Consider the following 16,336-nt stretch of genomic DNA (forward strand, 5'->3'; position numbering starts at 1 on the left):
GTGGATCACAAGCTGATTATGCCTCCATCTGTGTCCGGTACTTTTAGTGCGTAATTATGTACGCGCGGTACAATTGCCGCCACTTGGTCAGGACTGGGACGGAGGGCAAATTGCTAGTCGAGCTCTTGACGAGCCGAGCTGTCCTTCTGCAGAATGGTTCAGACTCTCTTGACAGTGTCCAGGGGATCGATCGCCGAATTGAGGTTCTTCTTGAAAAGGCCGCCCTGTGCCTCTGCCGCTAAGGCAGCGGTGTGCTCCTCGGTGCGGAGGGACTGTTCCATGTTTCCATTGACTGTTATGATGCCGCGTGGTCCGGGCATCTTGAGATTGAGATAAGTGTAGTGTGGCACCGCGTTGAATCAAGCAAATGCGGTTCGTCCGAGAAGTGCGTGGTAGCAGCTGCGAAAGGGGACGATATCGAAGATTAACTCCTCGCTTCAAAAGTGATCGGGAATGACGACCATGGATTAAATTTTGGGGCGACTGGCTCTATCGTGTAAACGTCCTGAGTGCGCGCTTGCACTCCCTCTTGGGGATGTGGGTAGCATATATCATGTTCACCGTTTTGACCTGGGGGGGAAACTTCTTCTGTCCCCCTGTGTTCGGCGGCCGGGGCTTCTCGTTGTTGTCTTCGCTTTGCAATCCCTTATCCTTATTTTTGGCAATTAACTTGTCGGCCTGTTTAAAAATCCAACAATATCTATTGGAATGATTGGGTGGTTTGTCTCTGGTGCCATGAATCTAGCACGAACGATCAAGTATGTGGTCCAAGTTAGATGGGCCCGAATTGTTCTTTTTGAACGGCTTCTTCCGCTGACCAGACTTAGAGCCACTGAATCCGGCATTGACTGTCGTATCCTCGGTGTTGTCATTGTTGTTTCGATGCTTGTTTCTGTTGCGTCGAGACTTGTCGTTGCTATTTTTAGCTCAGGGGTGCCGACGTTGTTTGCATTGTTCTTGCTACGGGCTAGCCAACTATCCTCACCCACACAAAAGCGGATCATGAGTGCCGTGAGGGCCGCCATGGACTTTGGTTTCTCTTGGCCGAGGTGGCGGGCGAGCCATTCGTCGCGGATGCTGTGTTTAAAGGCCGCTAGGGCTTCGGCATCCGGATAGTCGGCGATCTGGTTCTATTTAGTTAAGAACCTAGTCCAGAATTTCCTGGCGGACTCTCCGGGTTGTTGAACTATATGGCTTAAGCCATCAGCGTCCGGAGGTCGAACATATGTACCTTGGAAGTTATCAAGGAAGGCTTCTTCCAAGTCCTCCCAGCTGCCGATGGAATTTTTGGGCAGGCTGTTCAACCAGTGCCGGGCTGGTCCTTTGAGTTTTAGGGGAGGTATTTAATGGCATGAAGGCCGTCGCCGCGGGCCATATGAATATGAAGAATGAAGTCTTCGATCCATACCGCGGGGTCTGTGGTTCCATCGTATGATTCTATATTCACGGGTCTGAACCCTTCTGGGAATTCATGTTCCATGACTTGGTCGGTGTTCGGCTAGAGTTGTCGTTCTATCTTGATCACGTGGTGGTCGGTCAGCCGCATTGCGTGATGGTGGAATGTGTTCCGGCGCCTCGTCGTCGAACTAAGGTAGCAATTTGTGCTTCGGGTAGCTTTTGGCTGGGTGCTTGAGGCCGTATTCTTCGGCTGCTAGGACATCGCTCCATTTATCGTTGAGCAGATCTTGATCACACTACTATGAAAAGGCCTACTAATGGCGCACTAGTTTTGCGTACTAATGGCGCACTACTGGTGCGCCATTAGTATCACGCCACTAGTATTTTTTTACTAATGGCGCACCACTGGTGCGCCATTAGTATGCCTAGAGGTGCGCCATTACTATCTGACTTTGTAATGGCACACCACATAGAAGTGCGCCATTAGTAATAATTTTTTTCAAATTTATTTTAAAAAAAATTCAATTTTTTTATTTTTTCTTAATCTCGGGTCACTATGGCTTAATCTCAAGTCAATATGCTTAATCTTAGGTCAAATCGCACTCTGTGGTCAAACTTCACGAAAGGTCACCCATCCCCACACTACTCCAACCCAAGCACACTTAACTTCATAGTTCTATCCAACCCCAGCACCACCTCACTTCACAGGCACTTGCTAATATATCTATCATATCAATCCTATTAAACCTTGCTGATGTCTAGGACTTTGTTCATGTTCATGAGAATGATGAAATTTTGAAAAAATATTTCAAACTTCCCGGTCATATTACGTATCATATTTTGAAAAATAATTCAAATTATTTTTTTCGAAACCAATTCTTTTTCTGTTACTAGTGCCACACCTAGCATAAGGTGCGCCACTAGTAAGTTTGAAATTTTTTGAATTTTTTTGCCTCCGGATCTTAAAAGCCCCGTAACTTTTTTTCTGTTAGGTTTTTGGAGATTTTGAAAATGTTTAACGGGGTTCCCCCTATTAAATTCGGATGTAACTTTTTGAGTAGATGATTTTTCATATAAAAAACTAGTAATGGGGGTGGTGCATTCGGTACGTTTTGGGCCAAGTTAGTAATGGCACACCGTGGGAGTGGTGCGCCATTACTAGTTAAACTAGTAATGGCGCACCACACCCACGATGCGCCATTACTAGTTTTGAAAAAACAATAAAACAAATTCTGAAAAAAAAAATAAAAAAAACTTAGTAATGGCGCACCAGTTGACAGTGCGCAGTTTTAACTAGTAATGGCGCACTGTCCACTAGTGCGCCATTACTAGTTTTGAAAAAATAAATAAAAAAATTTGGATTTTTTTTGAAAATAACTTACTAGTGGCGCACCGTGGATGTGGTGCGCCATTACTAGTTTAACTAGTAATGGTGCACCACTCCCACGGTGCGCCATTACTAGTTTTGAAAAAAAATGAAAAAAAATTGTTACTAATGGCGCACCGTGGATGTGGTGCACTATTAGTATTTGGACACTAATGGCGCACCAACACATGGTGCGCCATTAGTATAAACTAATGGCGCACCACATGTCTGGTGCGCCATTAGTGTCATTTCCATCTATAGCCCTTTTCCTAGTAGTGTCAGCTTGAAGCTGCTGATGCTTCTTTTCCAGGCTCCTTGCAGTGGATATTAGCTGGCGCTTGAAGCGCTCCTGCTCAAGGGGTTCCTCAGGCCTGATGAAATCCTAAGTGCCGAGGCTCGCCTCATCCTCGGAGAGCGAAAGGTAATTACTGTCCTCCGAGTCTTCGTGCGTGGCCTGTTTAATACCTTCATCAACGGGGTCTTTGTTGTCTTCGGCACCTTCCGGAGTGTTATCTTCTCCTGTGCCGGTGTTGCTGTCTTTACTGCGGCGTGACTTGGAGCAGCGCCGCTGACACCGGCGCTTCGATTGTATCTCAGGAGGTTTATCCTCAACTGGATCTTCCTTGTCATCGCCGCTATTATCCTTTGGTGCATCCACCATGTATACATCACACGAGGAAGTGGCCGTCCAGCGTCCGGTGAACGGCGGGTTCTAGGCCTCTTCTTCTCTGGCATCGTCGTCCATACCATCGATGTCGTCGGAGCCATAATCGAGCATCTCAGTTAGGTCTTTGATAGTGGTTATGAAGTGGGCGGTGGGTGGGAAGTGAAATTCTCCATCATCAGCCTCTGGTTCGAACTGGACACAATTCGGTTGTGAGCCTCCTGCTAAAGATAGTACTCTTAACGAGTTTAGCATGTGCCCAAAGGCAAGTGTCGGAAGATGTCAGCGGCGCTGAATTCGTGATACGTCTCCAACGTATCTATAATTTTTGATTGCTCCATGCTATATTATCTACTATTTTGGACATTATTGGGCTTTATTATCCACTTTTATATTATTTTTGGGACTAACCTATTAACCGGAGACCAAGCCCAGAATTGTTGTTTTTTTGCCTGATTTAGGGTTTTGAAGAAAAGGAATATCAAATGGAGTCCAAACAGAATGAAACCTTCGGGAACGTGATTTTCTCATCGAATACAACTCGGGAGACTTGGACCCTACATCACGACACGTAACAGGAGGCCACGAGGTAGGGGCGCGCCAACCCCCCCCCCCCCAGGCGCGCCCTCCACCCTCATGGGCCCCCTGTTGCTCCACCGACGTACTTCTTCCTCCTATATATACCCACGTACCCCCAAATGATCAGATACGGAGCCATAACCCTAATTCCACCGCCGTAACTGTCTGTATCCACGAGATCCCATCTTGGGGCCTGTTCTGGAGCTCTGCCAGAGGGGGCATCAATCACGGAGGGCTTCTTCATCAACACCATAGCCCCTCCGATGAAGTGTGAGTAGTTTACCTCAGACCTACGGGTCCATAGTTAGTAGTTAGATGCCTTCTTCTCTCTTTTTGGATCTCAATACAATGTTCTCCCCTTCTCTTGTGGAGATCTATTCGATGTAATCTTCCTTTTGGGGTGTGTTTGTTGATACCGATGAATTGTGGGTTTATGATCAAGTCTATCTATGAATAATATTTGAATCTTCTCTGAATTCTGTTATGTATGATTGGTTATCTTTGCAAGTCTCTTCGAGTTATCAGTTTGGTTTGGCCTACTAGATTGATCTTTCTTGCAGTGGGAGAAGTGCTTAGCTTTGGGTTCAATCTTGCGATGTCCTTTCCCGGTGACCGTAAGGGCAGCAAGGCATGTATTGTATTGTTGCCGTCGAGGATAACAAGATGGGGTTTTCCTCATATTGCATGAGTCTATCCCTCTACATCATGTCATCTTGCTTAAGGTTTTACTCTGTTTTTAACTTAATACTCTAGATGCATGCTGGATAGCGGTCGATGAGTTGAGTAATAGTAGTAGATGCAGGCAGGAGTCGGTCTACTTGTCTTGAACATGATGCCTATATACATGATCATACCTAGATATTCTCATAACTATGCTCAATTCTGTCAATTGCTCAACAGTAATTTGTTCACCCACCGTAGAATACTTATGCTCTCGAGAGAAGCCACTAGTGAAACCTATGGCCCCTGGGTATATCTTTATCATATCAATCTCCTGCTACTTAGTTATTTACTTTGCCATTTACTTTGCCTTTATTTTACTTTGCATCTTTATCATAAAAATACCAAATATATTACCTTATCATATCTATCAGATCTCACTCTCGTCAGTGGCCCTATAGAGATTGACAACCCCTATTTGCGTTGGTTGCGAGGATTTATTTGTTTTGTGCAGGTGCGAGGGACTCGTGCGTAGCCTCCTACTGGATTGATACCTTGGTTCTCAAAAATTGAGGGAAAACCAATGCAGTGCTAAAAGAGGTAGCAAGAAGGATTTCTGGCGCCGTCACCGGGGAGGTCTACGCAAAAGTCAACATACCAAGTACCCATCACATACCTTTATCTCCCGCATTACATTATTTGCCATTTGCCTCTCGTTTTCCTCTGCCCCACTTCACCCTTGTCGTTTTATTTGCCCTCTCTCTCTCTATCCTCCCTCTATTTGCCTCTTTTTTCCCGCTTGCTTTTTGTTTGCTTGTGTGTTAGTTTGCTTGCTTGTCACGATGGCTCAAGATAATAATAAATTGTGTGACTTCACCAATACCAACAACAATGATTTTATTAGCTCTCCGATTGCTCCTCTTACCGATGCTGAATCTTGTGAAATTAATGCTGCTTTGCTGAATCTTGTTATGAAAGATCCGTTCTCTGGCCTTCCTAGTGAAGATGCCGCTACCCATCTAAATAACTTCGTTGATTTGTGTGACATCCAAAAGAAGAAAGATGTGGATAATGATATTGTTAAATTTAAGCTATTTCCTTTTTCTCTTAGAGATCATGCTAAAGCTTGGTTTTCGTCTTTGCCCAAAAATAGTATTGATTCATGGAACAAGTGCAAAGATGATTTTATCTCTAAGTATTTTCCTCCTGCTAAGATCATCTCTCTTAGAAACGATATTATGAAATTTAAGCAACTTGATCATGAACATGTTGCACAAGCTTGGGAGAGAATGATATTAATGATACGTAATTGCCCTACTCATGGTTTAAATTTATGGATGATTATACAAAAAATTTATGCCGGATTGAATTTTGCTTCTAGAAATCTTTTAGATTCGACCGCGGGAGGCACTTTTATGGAAATCACTTTAGGATAAGCTACTAAACTCCTAGATAATATTATGGTTAATTATTCTCAATGGCATACTGAAAGATCTACTAATAAAAAGGTGCATGTGATAGAAGAAATTAATGTTTTGAGTGGAAAGATGGATGAACTTATGAAATTATTTGCTAATAAGAGTGTTTCTTTTGATCCTAATGATATGCCCTTGTCTACTTTGATTGAGAATAATAATGAATCTATGGATGCGAATTTTGTTGGTAGGAACAATTTTGGTAATAACGCGTATAGAGGAAATTTCAACCCTAGGCCTTATCCTAGTAATCCCTCTAATAATTACGGTAATTCCTACAACAATTCTTTTGGAAATTATAATAAGATGCCCTCTGATTCTGAATCTAATATTAAAGAATTTATTACTTCGCAAAAGAATTTTAATGCTATGATTGAAGAGAAATTACTTAAGATTGATGATTTGGCTAGGAACGTTGATAGAATTGCTCTTGATGTTGATTCTTTGAAACTTAGGTCTATTCCACCTCATCATGATATCAATGAGTCTCTCAAAGCCATGAGAATTTCCATTGATGAGTGCAAAGAAACAACCGCTAGGATGCGTGCTAAGAAAGATGCCTTTATAAAAGCGTGTTCTTCTAGTTCCTATGAAAATAATGATGAAGATCTAAAAGTTATTGATGTGTCCCCTATTAAATCTATGTTTTGCAATATGAATCTTGATAATTATGGGACTGAATATGATCCACCTTTACCTAGAAGGCGTTCCAAGAATTCTGAATATTTTGATCTTGATTCTAAATTTCATAAAAGTGGGATTGAAGAAATTAAAACCCTAGATGTTGCTAAACCCACTATTATGGATTTCAAGGAATTTAACTATGAAAATTGTTCTTTGATTGATTGTATTGCCTTGTTACAATCTGTGCTAAATTCTCCTCACGCTTATAGTCAAAATAAAGCGTTTACTAAACATATCGTTGATGCCTTGATGCAATCTTATGAAGAAAAACTTGGATTGGAAGTTTCTATCCATAGAAAAGTTTATGATGAGTGGGAACCAACTATTAAAATTAAAATTAAAGATCATGAATGCTATGCTTTATGTGATTTGGTTGCTAGTGTTTCCATGATTCCAAAGACTTTGTGTGATTTGTTAGGTTTCCGTGATTTGGATGATTGCTCTCTAAACTTGCACCTTGCGGATTCCACTATTAAGAAACCTATGGGAAGAATTAATGATGTTCTTATTGTTGTAGATAGGAATCATGTGCCCATATATTTTATCGTTCTTGACATAGATTGCAATCCTTCATGTCCTATTATTCTTGGTAGACCTTTCCTTAGAACGATTGGTGCAATTATTGATATGAAGGAAGGAAATATTAGATTTCAATTTCCATTAAGGAAAGGCATGGAACACTTTCCTAGAAAGAAAATTAAATTACCTTACGAATCTATTATGAGAGCCACTTATGGATTGCCTACCAAAGATGCCAATACCTAGATCTATTCTTGCTTGTTATGCCTAGCTAGGGGCGTTAAACGATAGCGCTTGTTGGGAGGCAAACCAATTTTATTTTTATTCCTTGCTTTTTTATCCTGTTTAGTAATAAATAAATTATCTATCCTCTGTTTTGGTTGTGTTTTTTGTGTTTAATTAGTGTTTGTGCCAAGTAGAACCGTTGGGAAGACTTGGGGAAAGTCTTGTTGAACTTGCTGTAAAAAACAGGAACTTTAGCGCTCACGAGAACTGCTGTAATTTTTATTTGGAAAGTGATATTTAGTTAATTATTTTTTGAGATTATTAATATATAAATTCCTCACGTCCAGCAATTTATTTTAGAATTTTTGGGGTTCCAGATCTTGTGCTAGCTACAGATTACTACAGCCTGTTCTGTTTTTGCCAGATTCTGTTTTCCATGTGTTGTTTGCTTATTTTGATGAATCTATGGCTAGTAAAATTGTTTATAACCCATAGAGAAGTTGGAATACAGTAGGTATAACACCCATATAAATAAATAATTAGTTCATTGCAGTACCTTGAAGGGGTCTTTTGTTTTCTTTCGCTAACGGAGCTCACGAGATTTTCTACTTTAAGTTTTGTGTTGTGAAGTTTTCAAGTTTTGGGTAAAGATTTGATGGATTATGGAACAAGGAGTGGCAAGATCCTAAGCTTGGGGATGCCCATGGAACACCCAAGATAATCTAAGGACACCTAATAGCCAAAGCTTGGGGATTCCCCGGAAGGCATCCCCTCTTTCGTCTACTTCTATCGGTAACTTTACTTGAAGCTATATTTTTATTCGCCACATGATATGTGTTTTCCTTGGAGCGTCTTGTATTATTTGAGTCTTTGCTTGTTAGTTTACCACAATCATCCTTGCTGTGCACACCTTTTGAGAGAGCCATACATAATTTGGAATTTGTTAGAATACTCCATGTGCTTCGCTTATATCTTTTGAGTTATATAATTTTGCTCTAGTGCTTCACTTATATCTTTTAGAGCATGGTGGTGGATTTTTTTATAGAAACTATTGATCTCTCATGCTTCACTTAGATTATTTGAGAGTCTTAATAGCATGGTAATTTGCTTAAAATCCTAATAAGCTTGGTATGCAAGATTAATAATAAAACTTTCTTATGAGTGTGTTGAATACTAAGAGAAGTTTGATGCTTGATGATTGTTTTGAGACATGGAGGTAATAATATCAAAGTCGTGCTAGTTGAGTAGTTGTGAAATTGAGAAATACTTGTGTTGAGGTTTGCAAGTCCCATAGCATGCACGTATGGTAAATGTTATGCAACAAATTTGAAACATGAGGTGTTATTTGATGGTCTTCCTTATGAGTGGCGGTCGGGGACGAGCGATGGTCTTTTCCTACCAATCTATCCCCCTAGGAGCATGCGCATAGTACCGAGGTTTTTGATGACTTGTAGATTTTTGCAATAAGTATGTGAGTTCTTTATGACTAAAGTTGATTCCATGGATTATACGCACTCTCACCCTTCCATCCTTGCTAGCCTCTTCGGTACCGTGCATTGCCCTTTCTCACATTGAGAGTTGGCGCAAACTTCGCCGGTGCATCCAAACCCCGTGATATGATACACTCTTTCACACATAAGCCTCTTTATATCTACCTCAAAATAGCCACCATACCTACCTATTATGGCATTTCCATAGCCATTCCGAGATATATTGCCATGCAACTTTCCATCATTCCGTTCATCATAACACATTCATCATTGTCATATTGCTTAGCATGGTCATGTAGCTGACATAGTATTTGTGGCAAAGCTACCGTTCATAATTCTTTCATACATGTCACTCTTGGTCCCGGTACACCGCCGGAGGCATTCATATAGAGTCATCTTTGTTCTAGTATCGAGTTGTAATCATTGAGTTGTAAATAAATAGAAGTGTGATGATCATCATTTTCTAGAGCATTGTCCCATGTGAGGAATATATAAAAAAAGAAAGGCCATAAAAAAGAGAAGGCCCAAAAAAAGAGAAAGGCCATAAAAAAAGAGAAAAGGCCCAAAAAGAAAAAAATGAGAGAAAAAGAGAGAAAGGACAAAGTTACTATCCTTTGCCACGCTTGTGCTTCAAAGTAGCACCATGATCTTCATAGTAGAGAGTCTCTCATGTTATCACTTTCATATACTAGTGGGAAATTTTCATTATAGAACTTGGCTTCTATATTCCAACAATGGGCCTCCTCAAGTGCCCTAGGTCTTCGTGAGCAAGCAAGTTGGATGCACACCCACTAGTTTCTTTTGTTGAGCTTTCATACATTTATAGCTCTAGTGCATCTGTTGCATGGCAATCCCTACTCCTTGGATTAACATCAATCGGTGGGCATCTCCATAGCCCATTGATTAGCCTCGTTTATGTGAGACTTCCTCCTTTTTTTTCTTCTCCACATAACCCCCCTCATTATATTCTATTCCACCTATATAGTGTTATGTCCATGGCTCGCGCTCATATATTGCGTGAAAGTTTATAGGTTTGAGATTACTAAAGTATGAAACAATTGATTGGCTTGTCATCGGGGTTGTGCATGATGATAGCATTCTTGTGTGACGAAAATGAAACATGACTAAACGATATGATTTTGTAGGGATGAACTTTCTTTGGCCATGTTATTTTGAGAAGACATAATTGCTTAGTTAGTATTCTTGAAGTATTATCATTTTTATGTCAATATGAACTTTTATCTTGAATCTTTCGGATCTGAATATTCATACCACAATTTAGAAGAATTACATTGAAATTATGCCAAGTAGCACTCCGCATCTAAAATTCTATTTTTATCATTTACCTACTCGAGGACGAGCAGGAATTAAGCTTGGGGATGCTTGATACGTCTCCAACGTATCTATAATTTTTGATTGCTCCATGCTATATTATCTACTGTTTTGGACATTATTGGGCTTTATTATCCACTTTTATATTATTTTTGGGACTAACCTATTAACCGAAGGCCCAGCCCAGAATTGCTGTTTTTTTGCCTGTTTTAGGGTTTCGAAGAAAAGGAATATCAAACAGAGTCCAAACGGAATGAAACCTTCAGGAACGTGATTTTCTCATCGAATAGAACTCAGGAGACTTGGACCCTACGTCAAGACACGTAACAGGAGGCCACAAGGTAGGGGGCGCACCCTCCACCCTCATGGGCCCCCTGTTGCTCCATCGACGTACTTCTTCCTCCTATATATACCCACATACCCCCAAACGATCAGATACGGAGCAAAAACCCTAATTCCACCGCCGTAACTTTCTGTATCCACGAGATCCCATCTTGGGGCCTGTTCCGAAGCTCAGTCGGAGGGGGCATCGATCACTGAGGTCTTCTTCATCAACACCATAGCCCCTCCGATGAAGTGTGAGTAGTTTACCTCAGTCCTACGGGTCCATAGTTAGTAGTTAGATGGCTTCTTCTCTCTTTTTGGATCTCAATACAATGTTCTCCCCTTCTCTTGTGGAGATCTATTCTATGTAATCTTCTTTTTGCGGTGTGTTTGTTGAGACCGATGAATTGTGGGTTTATGATGAAGTCTATCTATGAATAATATTTGAATCTTCTCTGAATTCTTTTATGTATGATTGGTTATCTTTGCAAGTCTCTTCGAATTATCAGTTTGGTTTGGCCTGCTAGATTGATCTTTCTTGCAATGGGAGAAGTGCATAGCTTTGGGTTCAATCTTGCGGTGTCCTTTCCCGGTGATAGTAAGGGCAGCAAGGCACGTATTGTACTCTCGCCATCGAGGATAACAAGATGGGGTTTTCTTCATATTGCATGAGTCTATCCCTCTACATCATGTCATCTTGCTTAAGGCGTTACTCTGTTTTTAACTTAATACTCTAGATGCATGCTGGATAGCGGTCGATGAGTGGAGTAATAGTAGTAGATGCAGGCAGGAGCTGGTCTACTTGTCTCGGATGTGATGCCTATATACATGCTCATACCTAGATATTCTCATAACTATGCTCAATTCTGTCAATTGCTCAATAGTAATTTGTTCACCCACCGTAGAATACTTATGCTCTCGAGAGAAGCCACTAGTGAAACCTATGGCCCCGGGTCTATCTTTATCATATCAATCTCCTACTACTTAGTTATTTACTTTGCCATTTACTTTGCATTTATTTTACTTTGCATCTTTATCATAAAAATACCAAAAATATTATCTTATCATATCTATCAGATCTCACTCTCGTAAATGGCCCTATAGGGATTGACAACCCCTATTTGCGTTGGTTCCGAGAATTTATTTATTTTTGTGCAGTTCCGAGGGACTCGCGCGTAGCCTCCTACTAGATTGATACCTTGGTTCTCAAAAACTGAGGGAAATACTTACACTACTTTGATGCATCATCCCTTCCTCATCGGGGAAAACCAACACATTGCTAAAAGAGGTAGCAATTCGGCCATCGATGACCGATCATGCTCGATATGCGCGGACACGCATAGTTTAGAATTTATAACCGGAAACGAGTTTGATGTTCTGGTGACACAGGCATTACTAGAAGTTAGGTCTGTGTGCGGCTCCAACGCCGTGGAGTCTGCGGCTTCCGTGGCGGGGTTGAGCTTCCTGTCCTCGGATGGCGCAACCTGCCTGGGATCTAAGGCCAGAGCGGTTTCAGGTGCAATTTCCTGGGTATGGCCTAATGATAGATCTAAGTCATGTTCATCGTGGTGGCTGGGAGTGGCTGCCGTGGTCTCGAATCCATCGAAGATCAAGTCTCCGCGGATATCTGCTACGTAGTTCAAGCTTCCGAATCTGACCTGGTGGCCATGGGCGTAGCTTTCGATCTGCTCTAGATGGCCAAGCGAGTTGCCCCGCAGTGCGAAGCCGCCGAACACGAAGATTTGTCTGGGGAGGAAGACTTCCCCTTGGACAGCATCGTTGTAGATGATTGAGGGAGCCATCAAACCTTTTGAGGATGGCACAGTGGAACTCTAAAATGAAAGCACCAATGTCGGTGTCAAAACCGGCGAATCTCGGGTAGGGGGTCCCAAACTATGCGTCTATGATCGATGTTAATAGGAGACGGGGACACAATGTTTACCCAGGTTCGGGCCCTCTCTATGAAGGTAATACCCTACTTCCTGCTTGATTGATCTTGATGAATATGAGTATTACAAGAGTTGATCTACCACGAGATCATAATGGCTAAACCCTAAAAGTCTAGCCTGACTATGATTCTGAGGATCCATCTACGGACCTAGCCCTCCGGTTTATATAGACAGAGGAGGGATCTAGGGTTACACAAGGTCGGTTATAGAGAAAGGAATATGCATATTTGGTCGCCAAGCTTTCCTTCCACGCCAAGGAGAGTCCCATCCGGACACGGGTAGAGTCTTCAGTCTTCATATCTTCACGGCCCATAAGTCCGGCCCATTTCCAATAGATCGGACACCCGAGGACCCCTTAGTCCAGGACTCCCTCAGTGACCACCATATACGTGAGAAGAGAGTTTAGGAAGGCAAACTCGACAGACCTAAAGTCAACCCATTGCATATTGAGTAATAGTGATCAATGTGTCGCGTTTCCTGGTAGTTGTCTTCGATCGATTTTCAATTAATGTTTCAACTATGAACATAGGAAATGTCTGACGATGAAAAAGATTTCGGTATGTGCGAATACTGCGAAGACAAGTGTAGCCTGTGCGACAGAAATTTCCTAGTTGATGACAGGCGCTTCAGTATCAAGCTGGATGAGACCTTGGAACTGGATACAGTAAGTCAAAACGACAAGTCTTTTTTCATAATTAAGCATGACTTCTGCTTCTTTTGCTTCAACTTACAATTTTAATTTTTTACTATTCTACTAGCATATCCCCTGCCATGCAAGAATTTTTGTCTTGGATTAGATTGGTTTCAGTCCTACGGAAACTATGGAGGTAAAGAGAGTTCACTTGAGGACCGATCATGATAGGTGGGAACCCGATGAACGAGTTCACGTCCGAGGGTTGCTCGATCTTCTCGTCGTAGGATCGAATCGGGAGGGATAACTAGCTGCAAGCAGCCGGGATAACTAGCTTCATATCTGCCAAGGTTGGATGCAACCCATACATTGGGGAAGGCTGGCCGAAGATACAAGAAATCCAACCCACTGTCCGAACAATCGTAGAACCACAAACCAGGACTAATCCACACGAAACGGCCGGAACCGTAGAGCACGAACTAGGGGGAACCAGAGGCTCCTTCTCGCGAATCCGAATGAACTCACAAGAGCAAAGGTAGCAAGATCTCTCGGATCTCTCTAGCAGTCTTGTTGCATTAGCTTGCAGCTGAATGGCTTGACAAAAGGTTCTCAAGAGGATGGGGGAGATGGGGTTTTATAACAGGGACAACCCCCCTTGGTTAGGTGTGAAAATGGTTTCAAAAGTAAACAGGTTTGCATGGCTTTATTGGGGGAATAAGCCGTCAAGTTTGGGAGTTGTTAGAGAGCTCCTCGGAAATTCGCGAAGCCTTGACAGCCTGGACGCCTTTCACGAGAAGGACTACAACTTTTGGCTCACAACTCCAAATGATGTGAGGTTTTTTGCATTGGAAAGATAATTTCATGTAGCTTCTGTTGATGTACCCCTATAGCCCCGTCTTTCCACCACATGGGTGTGGCACACCAAAATTAGAGGTAAAATCTGACAACATCAGCTTCACTTGAAACTTGTTTCCTCCAAACTTGTTCGTCCAAACCGGTTGCTTGAAGAGCTCATAGGTTGTTGGGTTTCTTTTATGTGATACCTAAGTTCAACCAACAACAATGGGGATGAAATCATAGTTGTGTCATCAAGTTTACAAGGTAAACTTAAGTTAGCGTTCACCTGGTCATTTATTAGTTTGGCCTGACTTCTTGTGATTGGACCTATAATTGTTGGAGACTTGTCGATGGTTGTGGTGTCCTCATCATCCTCCCCCTCTTGAAAAGGAGCCGTCCTCGACTTTGATGGTCCAAAGTATGGAGAGAGGTCGGAGGAATTGAAGGTTGGACTAACACCATAATCCATCGGAAGGTCAATCTTGTAGGCATTGTCATTGATCTTCGCAAGCACTTTGAATGGGCCATCTCCACGTGGTTGTAACTTGCATTTGTGTTGATCCGGGAAACGATCCTTCCGCGGGTATAGCCACAAAAGATCACCTTCTTCAAACAACACCTTCTTTCTTCCCTTGTTTGCTTGTTTTGCATATTGTTCAGTCATCTTCTTAATATTTTCCTTGGTCTTCTCATGAATTTTCTTCACGAAGTCAGCATGATTACTTGCATCAAGATTAGTTTGCTCCTGCAATTGTAAAGGAAAAAGATCTATGGGAGCAGCATGTTTGAAACCATAAACAATTTCAAAAGGACAAAATTTAGTGGTTGAATGTACTGCCCTATTGTATGCAAACTTCACGTGGGGGAGACACTCTTCCCACATCTTCAATTTTTTCTTTAAAACCGCTCTCAACATCATTGATAGTGTGCGGTTGACAACTTCAGTTTGTCAGTCCATTTGTGGGTGGCATGTAGTGGAAAAAAGAAGCTTTGTTCCTAGCTTTGCCCACAACGTTTTCCAAAAATAGCTCAGAAACTTGGTGTCACAATCTGAAACAATAGTGCGTGGTACTCCATGTAGCCGCACGACTTCCCAGAAAAACAAATCAGCAATGTGTGAACCATCATTGCTCTTATGACACGGGATAAAATGAGCCATCTTGCTAAACCTATCAACCACCACAAAAACTGAATCACTCCCCCTCTTAGTGCGCGGTAATCCAAGAACAAAATCCATAGAAATATCTTCCCAGGGGGTATTAGGAATTGATAAAGGCGTATAAAGTCCATGCGGCTTTAAAGGTGACTTAGCTTTGCGGCAAATCTCACAACGTAGCATGTAGCGATCAACATCACGCCTCATCTTTGGCCAAAAGAAATGGTCAATCAGCACACTGTCAGTTTTCTTTGCTCCAAAATGTCCCATGAGACCACCAGCATGAGCCTCCTGCAAAAGCAACAAACGAACAGAGCAATCTGGGATGTACAATTTGTTAGTTCGAAACAAGAATCCATCATGCAAGGGAAACGTTTCCCAACCTTTCCCCTCACTACACTTTGAGTGTGGTTCGGCAAAATATGGGTCATTGACATACAATTCTTTCATGCTTTGCAACCCAAGAATTTTAGTATCAAGTTCTGAGAGTAAAATATGGCATCTAGACAAAGCATCGGCAACAACATTATCTTTTCCTTTTTTATACTTGACAATATAGGGAAAAGATTCTATGATTCACTCCATTTTGCATGTCTACGGTTCAGTTTTTGTTGATCCCTAAGGTGCTTTAAAGATTCATGGTCGGCATGTATCACAAATTCTTTAGGCCACAAATAATGTTAACATGTTTCCAAAGATCTCACAAGTGCATATAATTCTTTATCATAAACTGAATAATTTAGATTTGGACCACTTAGGGGTTGTTTGGATACCTAGATTATAGAGAACTAGTTTTCCTTAAACCTGATTTCTGGTGTAACAACCTAAAACATTGTTTGGATCGTCTAACTAACCCGTGGATATACTAATCTGAGTTTTCCAACAGCTCAAAAACCCAGTTTATACAAAAACCACTAATTGACGTTTTTATACAAACGCGTTTTCTACATGCATCACGAGATCGACCAAGTCCGACGTGCTGGTCATGGTAAACTCCGCGTCTCCGCCGGCCGTGACGGCAGCTTGACAAAGCCAAAAGACATCGCT

The sequence above is a fragment of the Triticum aestivum genome, chromosome 1A, assembly GCF_018294505.1.
Source record: "Triticum aestivum cultivar Chinese Spring chromosome 1A, IWGSC CS RefSeq v2.1, whole genome shotgun sequence".
In the NCBI taxonomy this organism is placed as follows: domain Eukaryota; kingdom Viridiplantae; phylum Streptophyta; class Magnoliopsida; order Poales; family Poaceae; genus Triticum; species Triticum aestivum.